This window comes from Triticum urartu, chromosome 2 (assembly GCF_003073215.2).
Source record: "Triticum urartu cultivar G1812 chromosome 2, Tu2.1, whole genome shotgun sequence".
Lineage (NCBI taxonomy): Eukaryota > Viridiplantae > Streptophyta > Magnoliopsida > Poales > Poaceae > Triticum > Triticum urartu.
The window spans coordinates 53085263-53097942 of NC_053023.1; positions in this window are offsets into that span (position 1 = coordinate 53085263).

Consider the following 12680-nt stretch of genomic DNA (forward strand, 5'->3'; position numbering starts at 1 on the left):
ATGTTTATCATATTTATACATCTTATTTGCTTAGAACGACGGTAGTAAATAAGATGATCCCTTACAACAATTTCAAGAAGTGTTCTCCCCTAACTGTGCACCGTTGCTACAGTTCGTCGTTTCTAAGCACCACGTGTTAATCGGGTGTGATGGATCCTTACGTTCACATACAACGGGTGTAAGACAGTTTTACACATGCAAAAACACTTAGGGTTAACTTGACGAGCCTAGCATGTACAGACATGGCCTCGGAACACAGAAGACCGAAAGGTCGAGCATGAGTCGTATAGAAGATACGATCAACATGAAGATGTTCACCGACGTTGACTAGTCCGTCTCACGCACAGATCGGACACGGCCTAGTTGACTCGGATCATGTAATCACTTAGATGACTAGAGGGATGTCTATCTGAGTGGGAGTTCATAAGATGAACTTAATTATCCTGAACATAGTCAAAAAGGATTTTGCAAATTATGTCGTAGCTCGCGTTTCAGTTCTACTGTTTAGATATGTTCCTAGAGAAAAATTAGTTGAAAGTTGATAGTAGCAATTATGCGGACTAGGTCCGTAAACTGAGGATTGTCCTCATTGCTTCATAGAAGGCTTATGTCCTTAATGCACCGCTCAGTGTGCTGAACCTCGAACGTTGTCTGTGGATGTTGTGAACATCTGACATACACGTTTTGATAACTACATGATAGTTCAGTTAAACGGTTTAGAGTTGAGGCACCAAAGACGTTTTTGAAACGTCACGAAACATATGAGATGTTTTGAGGGCTGAAATTGGAATTTCAGGCTCGTGCCCACGTCAAGAGGTATAAGACCTCCGACGATTTTCTTAACCTGCAAACTAAGGAGAAAATCTCAATTGTTGAGCTTGTGCTCGGATTGTCTGAGTACAACAATCATTTGAATCAAGTGGGAGTTGATCTTCCAGATAAGATAGTGATGTTTCTCCGAAGTCATTGCCACCAAGCTGCTAGAGCTTCGTGATGAACTATAATATATCAGGGACATATATGATGATCCTTGAGATATTTGCGATGTTTGACACCACAAAAGTAGAAATCAAGGAGCATCAATTGTTGATGGTTGGTGAAACCACTAGTTTCAAGAAGGGCAAGGGAACAAAGGGATACTTCATGAAACGGCAATTCAGCTGCTGCTCTAGTGAAGAAACCCAAGGTTGAACCCAAACCCGAGACTGAGTGCTTCTGTAATAAGGGGAACAGCCACTGGAGCAGAATTACCCTAGATACTTGGTACATGAGAAGGCTGGCAAGGTCGATAGAAGTATATTGGATATACATTGTGTTGATGTGTACTCTACTAGTACTCCTAGTAGCACCAGGGTATTAGATACCGGTTCGGTTGCTAAGTGTTAGTAACTCGAAATAAAAGCTACGGAATAAACGGAGACTAGTTAAAGGTGAGCTGACGATATGTGTTGGAAGTGTTTCCAATGTTGATATGATCAAGCATCGCACGCTCCCTCTACAATCGAGATTGGTGTTTGCGTTGAGCATAGACATGATTGGATTATGTCTATCGCAATACGATTATTCATTTAAAGAGAATAATGGTTACTCTGTTTATTTGAATAATACCTTCAAATGGTCTTACACCTGAAATGAATGGTTTATTGAATCTCGATCATAGTGATACACATGTTCATGCCAAAAGATATAAGATAGTAATGATAGTACCACCTACTTGTGGCACTGCCACATAAGTCATATCGGTATAAAACGCATGAAGAAGCTCCATGTTGATGGATCTTTTGGGCTCACTCGTTTTTGAAAAGTTTGAGACATGCGAACCATGTCTATTGGTGTATATGCATGAAGAAACTCCATGCAAATGGACCGTTTGGACTCACTTGATTTTTGAATCACTTGAGACATGCAAATCATACCACATGGGCAAAATGACTGAAAGCCTCGGTTTCAGTAAAATGGAACTAGAAAGCAACTTGTTGGAAGTAATACATATTAATGTGTGCAGTCCAATGAGTGCTGAGGCATGTAGTGGATATCGTTATGTTCTTACTTCACAGATGATTTGAGTAGATGTTGAGTATATTTACTTGATGAATCACGAGTCTGAATTATTGAAAGGTTCAAGTAATTTCAGGGTGAAGTTGAAAGATCATCGTGACAAGAGGATAAAAGATCTATGATATAATCATAGAGATGAATATCTGAATTACGAGTTTGGCACAAAATTAAGACATTGTGGAAATTGTTTCACAAGTAATACAGCCTGGAACACCATAGTGTGATGGTGTGTCCGAACATCATAACTGCACCCTATTGGATATGATGCATACCATGATGTCTCTTATCAAATTACCACAATAGTTTATGGGTTAGGCATTAGAGACAACCACATTCACTTTAAATAGGGCACCACGTAATTCCGATGAGGTGACACCGTATGAACTATGGTTTAGAGAAACCTAAGCTGTCATTTCTTAAAAGTTTGGGACTGCGACGCTTATGTGAAAAAGTTTCAGGCTGATAAGCTCGAACCTAAAGCGGATAAATGCATCTTCATAGGACACCCGAAACAGTTGGGTATACCTCCTGTCTCAGATTCGAAAGCAATAAGGGATTGTTTCTAGAATCAGGTCCTTCCTCGAGGAAAAGTTTCTCTCGAAAGAATTGAGTGGGAGGATGGTGGAGACTTGATGAGGTTATTGAACCGTTACTTCAACTAGTGTATAGCAGGGCACAAAGAGTTGTTCCTGTGGCACCTACACCAATTGAAGTGGAAGCTTATGATATTGATCATGAGACTTCAGAACAAGTCACTACCAAACATCGTAGGATGACAAGGATGCGTGCTACTTCAGAGTGGTACGTAACCCTGTCTTGGAAGTCATGTTGCTAGAAAACAATGAACCTACAAGCTATGGAGAAGCGATGGTGGGCCCGGATTCCGATAAATGGCTCGAGGCCATATAATCCGAGAGAGGATCCATATATGAAAACAAAGTGTAGACTTTGGAAGAACTACTTGATGGTCGTAAGGCTGTTAGGTACATATGGATTTTAAAAGGAAGACGGACAATGATGGTAAGTATCACCGTTAAGAAAGCTCGACTTATCGTTAAGATGTTTTCTGACAAGTTCAAGGAGTTGACTACGGTGAGATTTTCTCACTCGTAGCGATGCTAAGAGTCTGTTGGAATTATGTTAGTGATCACTGCATTATTTATGAAATCTTGCAGATAGGATGTCAAAACATTGTTTCCTCGACGATTTTTGAGGAAAGGTTGTATGTGATACAACCGGAAGGTTTTGTCAATCCTGAAAGATGCTAATAAGTATGCAAAGCTCCAGCAATCCTTCTGAGGACTGGAGTAAGCATCTCGGAGTTGGAATGTCTGCTTTGATGAGATGATCAAAGATTTTGGGTGTATACAAAGTTTATGAGAAACTGGTATTTCCAAAGAAGTGAGTGGGAGCACTATAGAATTTCTGATGAATATATATGTTGTTGATCGGAAATGACGTAGAATTTCTGGAAAGCATATAGGGTTATTTGGAAAGTGTTTTTCAATGGAAAGCCTGGATTAAGCTACTTGAGCATTGAGCATCAAGATCTATAAGGATAGATCAAAACGCTTAATAGTACTTTCAAATGAGCACATGCCTTGACGTGATCTTGAAGGTGTTCAAGATGGATCAGTCAAAGAAGGAGTTCTTGCCTGAGTTGTAAAGTATGAAGTTAAGACTTAAAGCTCGACCGCGGCAGAATAGAGAGAAAGGACGAAGGTCGTCCCCTATGCTTAAGACGTAGGCTCTACAGTATGCTATGCTGTGTACCGCACCTGAAGTGTGCCTTGCCATGAGTCAGTCAAGGGGTACAAGAGTGATCCATGAATGGATCACAGGACAGCGGTCAAAGTTATCCTTAGTAACTAGTGGACTAAGGAAGTTTCTCGGTTATGGAGGTGGTAAAAAGAGTTCGTCATAAAGGGTTACGTCGATGCAAGCTTAACACCTATCCGGATAGCTCTGAGTAGAGATACCGGATACGTATAATGGAGCAACAATTTAGAATAACTCCAAGTAGAACAGTTATTTGGAATAGCTCCAAATAAAACATGGTAGCTGCATCTAGGAGATGACATAGAGACTTGTGAAGCACACACGGATCTGAAAGGTTCAGACCCGTTGACTAAAACCTCTCTCACAAGCAACATGATCAAACCCAGAACTCATTGAGTGTTAATCACATAGTGATGTGAACTAGATTATTGACTCTAGTAAACTCTTTGGATGTTGGTCACATGGCGATGCGACCTGTGAGTGTTAATCACATGGCAATGTGAACTAGATTATTGACTCTAGTGCAAGTGGGAGACTGTTGGAAATATGCCCTAGAGGCAATAATAAATTGATTATTATTATATTTCCTTGTTCATGATAATCGTTTATTATCCATGCTATAATTGTATTGATAGGAAACTCAGATACATGTGTGGATACATAGACAACACCATGTCCCTAGTGAGCCTCTAGTTGACTAGCTCGTTGATCAATAGATGGTTATGGTTTCCTAACCATGGACATTGGATGTTGTTGATAACAGGATCACATCATTAGGAGAATGATGTGATGGACAAGACCCAATCCTAAGCCTAGCACAAAGATCGTGTAGTTCGTATGCTAAAGCTTTTCTAATGTCAAGTATCATTTCCTTAGACCATGAGATTGTGCAACTCCCGGATACCGTAGGAATGCTTTGGGTGTATCAAACGTCACAACGTAACTGCGTGACTATAAAGGTGCACTACAGGTATCTCCGAAAGTGTCTGTTGGGTTGGCATGAATCGAGACTGGGATTTGTCACTCCGTGTAAGCGGAGAGGTATCTCTGGGCCCACTCGGTAGGACATCATCATATGCGCAATGTGACCAAGGAGTTGATCACGGGATGATGTGTTACGGAACGAGTAAAGAGACTTGCCGGTAACGAGATTGAACAAGGTATCGGGATGCCGACGATCGAATCTCGGGCAAGTACAAATACCGCTAGACAAAGGGAATTGAATACGGGATTGATTAAAGTCCTTGCCATCGTGGTTCATCCGATGAGATCATCGTGGAACATGTGGGAGCCAACATGGGTATCCATATCCCGCTGTTGGTTATTGACCGGAGAACGTCTCGGTCATGTCTGCATGTCTCCCGAACCCGTAGGGTCTACACACTTAAGGTTCGATGACGCTAGGGTTGTAAAGGAAGTTTGTATGTGGTTACCGAATGTTGTTCGGAGTCCCGGGTGAGATCCCGGACGTCACGAGGAGTTCCGGAATGGTCCGGAGGTAAAGATTTATATATAGGAAGTCCTATTTCGGCCATCGGGACAAGTTTCGGGGTCATCGGTATTATACCGGGACCACCGGAAGGGTCCCGGGGGCCCACCGGGTGGGGCCACCTATCCCGAAGGGTCCCATGGGCTGAAGTGGGAAGGGATCCAGCCCAAAGTGGGCTGGGGCGCCACTTCCCTTATGGCCCATGCGCCTAGGGTGAAGGGGGAACCCTAAGGAAGAGTCCCAAGGAGGGAAGGCACCTCCTAGGTGCCTCGGGGGGGAGGGAAACCTCCCCTGGCCGCCGCCCCCTAGGAGATTGGATCTCCTAGGGCTGGCGCACCCCCCCTTGGGCTCCCTATATATAGTGAGGGTAGGAGGGCCTCTGGGAGACACCCCTTATGCCTTTGGTGCAGCCCCTCCCTCTCTCCTAAGTCCTTCTCCTCTCCCGTGGTGCTTGGCGAAGCCCTGCAGGATTGCCACGCTCCTCCACCACCACCACGCCGTTGTGCTGCTGCTGGATGGAGTCTTCCTCAACCTCTCCCTCTCTCCTTGCTGGATCAAGGCGTGGGAGACGTCACCGGGCTGTACGTGTGTTGAACGCGGAGGTGCCGTGCGTTCGGCACTAGGATCATCGGTGATTTGGATCACGACGAGTACGACTCCATCAACCCCGTTCTTGAACGCTTCCGCTTAGCGATCTACAAGGGTATGTAGATGCACTCTCCTTCCCCTCGTTGCTGGTCTCTCCATAGATAGATCTTGGTGACACGTAGGAAAATTTTGAATTTCTGCTATGTTCCCCAACAGTTTACCCGCGGGAAGAGGGGGCCCAATAGGGCCGCGGCCTCCGGGGCCATCGCCTTCGGTGGCTACTGCCATGGGTCGTGGCGGCGGGTCTGGCCCAAGACCTGTGGTGCCGGTCCCGGGTGGTGCTCCGCCTCTGGCTGCTCCACCACCGCACTATGCCGCAAGGCCGGCTCAGTATCGGTCGGGGCCTTCGCAGCCTAGGAAAGATTCGACAGTTCGACAGTCTTTTGAGTCGCCCCGAGGTCAGTGGGGTGATGATGGTGTTGATGCATATGGAGACGGACAGCACCGCGGTTCCTCGTCTACTGGTGGAGGCCGAGGCTATACTTGGCAGAGTGACGGGTCTGCTGAGAGACCATTCCTCGGACCTCCTGGTGGCTTTGTCGAGGGGGCATCCGGTCCGGATCACCGCTAGAGAGGTGGCTACCGTGGACATCGGGGTGGTCGGGGCGGTGGCCGTGGGAGGTATCGTCGGCAGCCTCCGCCCCCGGCTGCTGTTGACCATGCGGCTACCGCTGCTGAGACAGATAACACTCAGCCTACTGATCTTACTAGTTAGGCGATGGAGGTGGTAACGGCCCTGGCCAAGGTTGATGTTCCTGTGCCTGGGGCTATGGGTGAGGCGTCTGACAGATCTGATTTAGAGAGCGCATCCAAGTGGGCGCGCAAGAAGGAAAGGATGCTCTGTTACCGATGTGGTGAGAAGGGCCATTTTATTGCAGAGTGTGTGGCAGAGCTGTGTGACTCGTGTGGCAAGCAAGCACATGATTCGGGACAATGCCCGTTAGTGCGTGACCAGGCTCCATCTCTAACTGTGTATGGGCTTTACTGTGCGGAGCTTTTGTTCTTCGAGTCCCCGGCCGCGAGGGAGATTCCAGAGGAGACACAGTGCTTGACTACCGGGATTGTGAAAGCAACTCAGGGCGAGGTGACTGAGGCTCAGATTATCCGGAGGCTTCAGGAGTTGGCACCGGGTGACTTCCAGTGGGAGCTGGTCAGTCTCGAAGCTAATGTATTCAAGGTGGATTTCCCTTCTGTGGAGGATTTGCAGAAACTGCTGAGCTTTGGCTTGTGTAGAGTTCCTGGTACTACGTGTATTTTGGAGTTTCACGAGTGGACGAAGGTGGAGCCTAAAGGAAAGCCCCTTACACAGGTCTGGTTGAGGCTTTCTGGGGCCCCATCTAAGCCTTTGCAGGATGTTCGAGTTGTGGCCAGTATGGGTATCATGGTGGGGAAGACAGAGAGAGTGGATATGACTTTCACTCGGGCGCATGGAGTGGCTCGGATCTTGGTGAGTGTTTTGAATGTTGATTTCGTGCCTGATGTGGTACACTGGACATATAGGGGAGAGGTATTCCCGCTCAACATTGAGTTTGAGGACGTTGAGATATTTGCTGAGGAGGGTACTGGAGATGATGTTGATATGCACGAGAGTGACGGCGGTGCAGGAAACACGGGGGCGCCGACCGAGTCCGCTCGAGAGGGGTCGACCAGGTCTCGCCCAGATGATCAGTTGCCTGTGGAGGGGACCGGGGTTGAGCCGGCACCGTCACTTTCGGTGCCTGCGACGTCGTTGCCTTTTGGGTCCTTTGCGCCTGCTTCTGCGCCTCCTAGACTTTGGAGTGATAGGATGGAGACTGAGGATGTGTTTGAACACACGCTTCCTTTGTTGGACTTTGAGGGGGTTGCAGTTCGGGAAGTGGAGCCGGAGGTCGCTCCTATTTCCCTTGCTTCACCGGTTGACGCGGTTCCGGTGATATCTTCTACATTCAAGGTGGGCCTTGGGGGAGGGGGTCAGGGCAGGTGGCCTTGACCTCTCCCCTACCTATACAGACGCTGGTGACGCCGGTCGTGTCGGGGCCAGCCAGCGCTGGGAGTGGGAGCCCGAGGCAGGTGGCCTCGGCTCTTCTTCCTCAGGTCCTGGCAGTGGCACCCGGGTCTCCCGTGGCGCTGGGGGAGGGGGGGCTGGGGCAGGTGACCCTAGACCTCCCTTCCTCGTCTGCGGTCAGGAGGACCGCGCCTTCTGCGACTTCGACGCTTCGCTCTGAGCCGGTGGGTGGGGCAAGAGGAGGGAGTGGGCAGGTGGCCCCAGCTGTCCTGTCTCTTATCCTACCCGCCGGGCACTTGTCCGAGGGCCTTGGGAGCCCGCAGTCGCCTCCTCTGTTCACTAGAGAGGAGGTTGTTGCCTTTGGCGGGATCCCGGACCCAGTCTCGACGGGGAGACGGATGAGTGCTCGCGTTCTGGACCTTCCGGAGGTGGACGATATGCAGCAGCGGTGCGCTATGAGGGCGGCCAAGCTTCACGATGCTGCGATATCTTCTGGTATGTCCGTTAACATATCTAATTCTTTATTGCATTTTCCTCCTGAGAAGATTATTAGTAATGCAAACCAATTAGGAGTTTCACTAGGTGCCACTGATAATGAAATCTCTAATTCGGTGAATGATATGTTAGATTTAGAGGCGGAGCGGGCCTTAGAGACTATTCGTAATCTTGCTGCGGTTAAACCCATGAATGATGAGGAGATTGATGCGTTAGGGGTTAGAGTGCTAGATAATCTGTGTGCGGATCTAGCACCTTCTAATCAGGAGTCTGAGGACGATGATGTGCCCTTAGATGTTGCAGTTGTTAGTTCTGTTCAACCCGGTTATGAGGATCGGGTGACAGAGCCCACTAAGCCAAAGCGTAAGTGGAAACGAAATATTTATCCCGATTCTGCAGTTCGTAGGAGTGCTAGGATTCGGACTGCTAAAAAATTCCATGATGAATAATGAAAGGAATCTTTTGGAATAGCAGAGGTCTGAAGGACTTGGCTAAAAGAAGGTTTCTTGCTGAGGCTTCTCTGGAACATCGGTTAGATTTCATTGCTCTATCGGAAACTGGTAGAGAGAATTTTGCACCGCAGTTTCTATCCTCTCTTGTGGGTGGTATTGATTTCGACTGGCATTGCCTCCCGCCACGAGGTAGATCGGGCGGTATCTTACTGGGTGTGAGATGCGACTCCCTTGAAGTCTGGAGTGTAGTAATGGGCGACTTTGCGGTCAAGTTTCGAGTTAGGTCTAAAGTTGATGGGTTCAACTGGGCTTTGGTGGCGGTTTATGGTGCTGCACAACCCGAGCTTAAACCGGAGTTTCTGGCGGACCTTGTTCGGATCTGTGGGTCCGAACAGCTTCCGATTTTGGTCGGGGGTGATCTCAATATCATTAGGAGGAGAGAGGAGAAAAATAATGATAACTTTGACGGCAGGTGGTCGTTTATGTTCAATACCATTATTGAAAGCTTGGATCTGAGGGAGATAGAGCTTTCTGGTAGAAAGTTTACCTGGGTTAATGCTCTGCCAAACCCGACATATGAAAAGCTTGATCGAGTTCTTGCCAGCGTGGAGTGGGAACAGAAGTTTCCTCTTGTTACGGTGCAAGCTCTCACGCGGGGAATTTCAGATCACACACCATTATTCGTAGACTCAGGGGAGCCGAACCATATGGGAAACAAAAACACCTTCTCATTCGAGATGGCCTGGTTCGAACGCGAGGGGTTCCTAGACCTCATAGCGAGGGAATGGGCAAAGGGTGTAGGAGGAAGGACGGCGGTCGAGCGCTGGCAGAATAAAATTAGGCATTTGAGAAGTTTCTTACGGGGTTGGGCTAAGCACCTCAGTGGGGTGTATAAGATCGAGAAGGATAGGCTCCTCTCTCTTGTACAGGCCCTGGACATAAAAACCGAATCCGCGATTTTGCTGCCTCCTGAGCTCCAGGTCAAAAATGAGGCGGAGAAGAGGCTGAAAGAACTTCTCCGCGAAGAAGAATTGAAGTGGGCTTTGCGAGCTAAGGTCCGCAAAGTGGTCCAAGGGGACGCGAATACTCAATTCTTTCACCTCATTGCTAATGGCAAGCACAGAAAGAAGCGGATCTTTCAGCTTGAACAAGATGAGGGTACTATTTTAGGTCAGGATAATCTCAAAACCTATATTACCGAGTATTATAGATAGTTATTTGGACCTCCGGAGGACAATTGTGTGTCCCTCGATGAGTCTAGGATTGAGGAATTGCCTCAATTATCTGCTGCTGATAATGATATCCTGGTTGCCCCGTTCTCAGAAAAGGAGGTGTTTGATGCTATTGCACAAATGAAAAACAATAAGGCCCCCGGTCCGGATGGGTTCCCGGCCGAGTTCTATAAAAAGTGCTGGCACATTACTAAGGGGGATTTACTACCTATGTTTCATGATCTATTCTCTGGACAGCTTCAATTATTTCACTTGAATTTTGGAACTATCACATTGCTCCCTAAGAAAGCGGATGTTGCGAGGATTGAGCAGTTCAGACCGATCTGCCTCCTCAATGTTAGTTTCAAAATCTTCACCAAGGTCGGGACCAATAGGCTCTCACAGATTGCGCAGTCTGTGGTGCAACAATCCCAAACTGCTTTCATGCCGGACAGGAACATCCTTGAAGGGGTGGTGGTTCTTCATGAAACGCTCCATGAAATCCATTCCAAAAAATTAGATGGAGTAATTTTTAAGGTGGATTTCGAAAAAGTGTACGATAAGGTTAAGTGGCCATTCCTCCAACAGGCATTGCGTATGAAAGGTTTTGATGAAGCCTAGCGCCGACAGGTCGAATCCTTTACGCAAAAAGGGAGTGTGGGAATTAAAGTGAATGACGATATAGGTCATTACTTCCAGACACATAAAGGCCTCAGACAAGGAGATCTGATGTCCCCTATCCTGTTTAACATTGTGGTGGATATGTTAGCAATTTTGGTAGGAAGGGCTAAGGAGAAAGGTCAAGTAGGTGGTTTGGTACCTCATCTCGTTGATGGAGGTGTATCCATCCTTCAATACACAGATGATACAATCATCTTTATGAAGCATGATTTGGCCAAGGCGAGAAATATGAAGCTAGTGTTATGCCTTTCTGAACAATTGACCGGGTTAAAGATTAACTTTCATAAGAGCGAGTTGTTTTGTTTTGGTAGAGCCAAAGAAGACCAGGATTCTTATAGGCAATTGTTTGGGTGCGAGTTGGGGAGTTTACCCTTCTCCTACCTTGGTATTCCGATACACCATCGTAGGCTAACAAACAGAGAATGGAAGTGCATCGAGGATCGCTTTGAAAAAAAACTGAGCTGTTGGAAGGGTAAGCTCATGTCATACGGAGGCCGTTTGATATTGATTAATTCGGTGCTCACGAGTATGCCTATGTTTCTCTTATCGTTCTTTGAGGTCCCAATTGGTGTTAGGAAACGACTGGACTTCTATCGGTCACGTTTCTTTTGGCAGGGTGATGAACTTAAAAGAAAATACCGGCTTGCTAAATGGGACATCATCTGTAGACCGAAAGACCAAGGGGGCCTTGGTATTGAAAATCTTGAAGTTAAGAATAGATGCCTTCTTAGTAAGTGGTTGTGGAAGCTTTCTTCCGGAACTGAGGCCATGTGGGCGCAGATCCTCCGCAACAAGTACCTCCAGACTAAAACATTGTCCCAGGTCGCAGTCAGGCCGACTGGTTCGCCTTTCTGGAAAGGACTAATGAAAGTCAAACAATCAATGTTCAATAGGACGAGATTTGTTATTGGAAATGGTACAAGTACACGTTTCTGGGAGGATACTTGGCTTGGAGACGCACCTTTAGCCATTCAATATCCGTCTTTATATCGGATTACTCAACGACGTGAGGTGTTCGTGGCAACGGTATTTCAATCTGTCCCCCTTAATATTCAGTTTAGACGGTCGCTAGCGGGCAATTGTTGGGAAGAATGGCTCCATCTAGTTAGGAGACTGATGGAGGTTCAACTTTCTCACCAACCCGATGTATTACGCTGGAAGTTGACTGGTTCTGGAGTATTTACAGTCAAATCAATGTATATTGATGTTATTAATTCGAATGCTATTCCAACTTCCAAGTATGTTTGGGCTGTCAAAGTTCCTTTAAAAATTAAAGTGTTTATGTGGTTTGTCCATAAACAAGTTATTTTAACAAAGGACAACTTGATCAAGCGTAATTGGACAGGACCTACTAGGTGTAGTTTCTGTGATCAGGATGAGACGATTAAGCATTTATTCTTTGATTGCCCGTTGGCCAAAGTTCTTCGGCGGACGGTCCATATTGCTTTTAATATCACTCCACCGACTTCGGTCAATGCATTATTTGGGACATGGCTTAATGGGGTTGAGCCAGACTTAGCAAGACATATTCGGGTTGGAGTTTGCGCTCTGTTGTGGACCATCTGAAATTGCAGAAATGATTTGGTTTTTAACAGAACATCACGGTTTCATTTCTTGCAGGTTATTTTCTGAGCTACGGCACTAATCCGTTCGTGGTCGCTACTCACTCCGATGGAGGCCAGGGAGCATTTGGTTACTGGATCTATCCGTTGGGAGATGGTAGCTCGGGATATCTTCAACCGGTTTGGATGGCGGTCATGTAATAAGATAGGCAATTAGATTTCCTATCTTTTTTAGCCAGTCGGTTGTGGCACCTTTCCCTGGCTAGTCTGTGTGTCTAGCCTCTTTTAGCTCTGTGTGAGTTGCATTTATCTTTTTTCTTT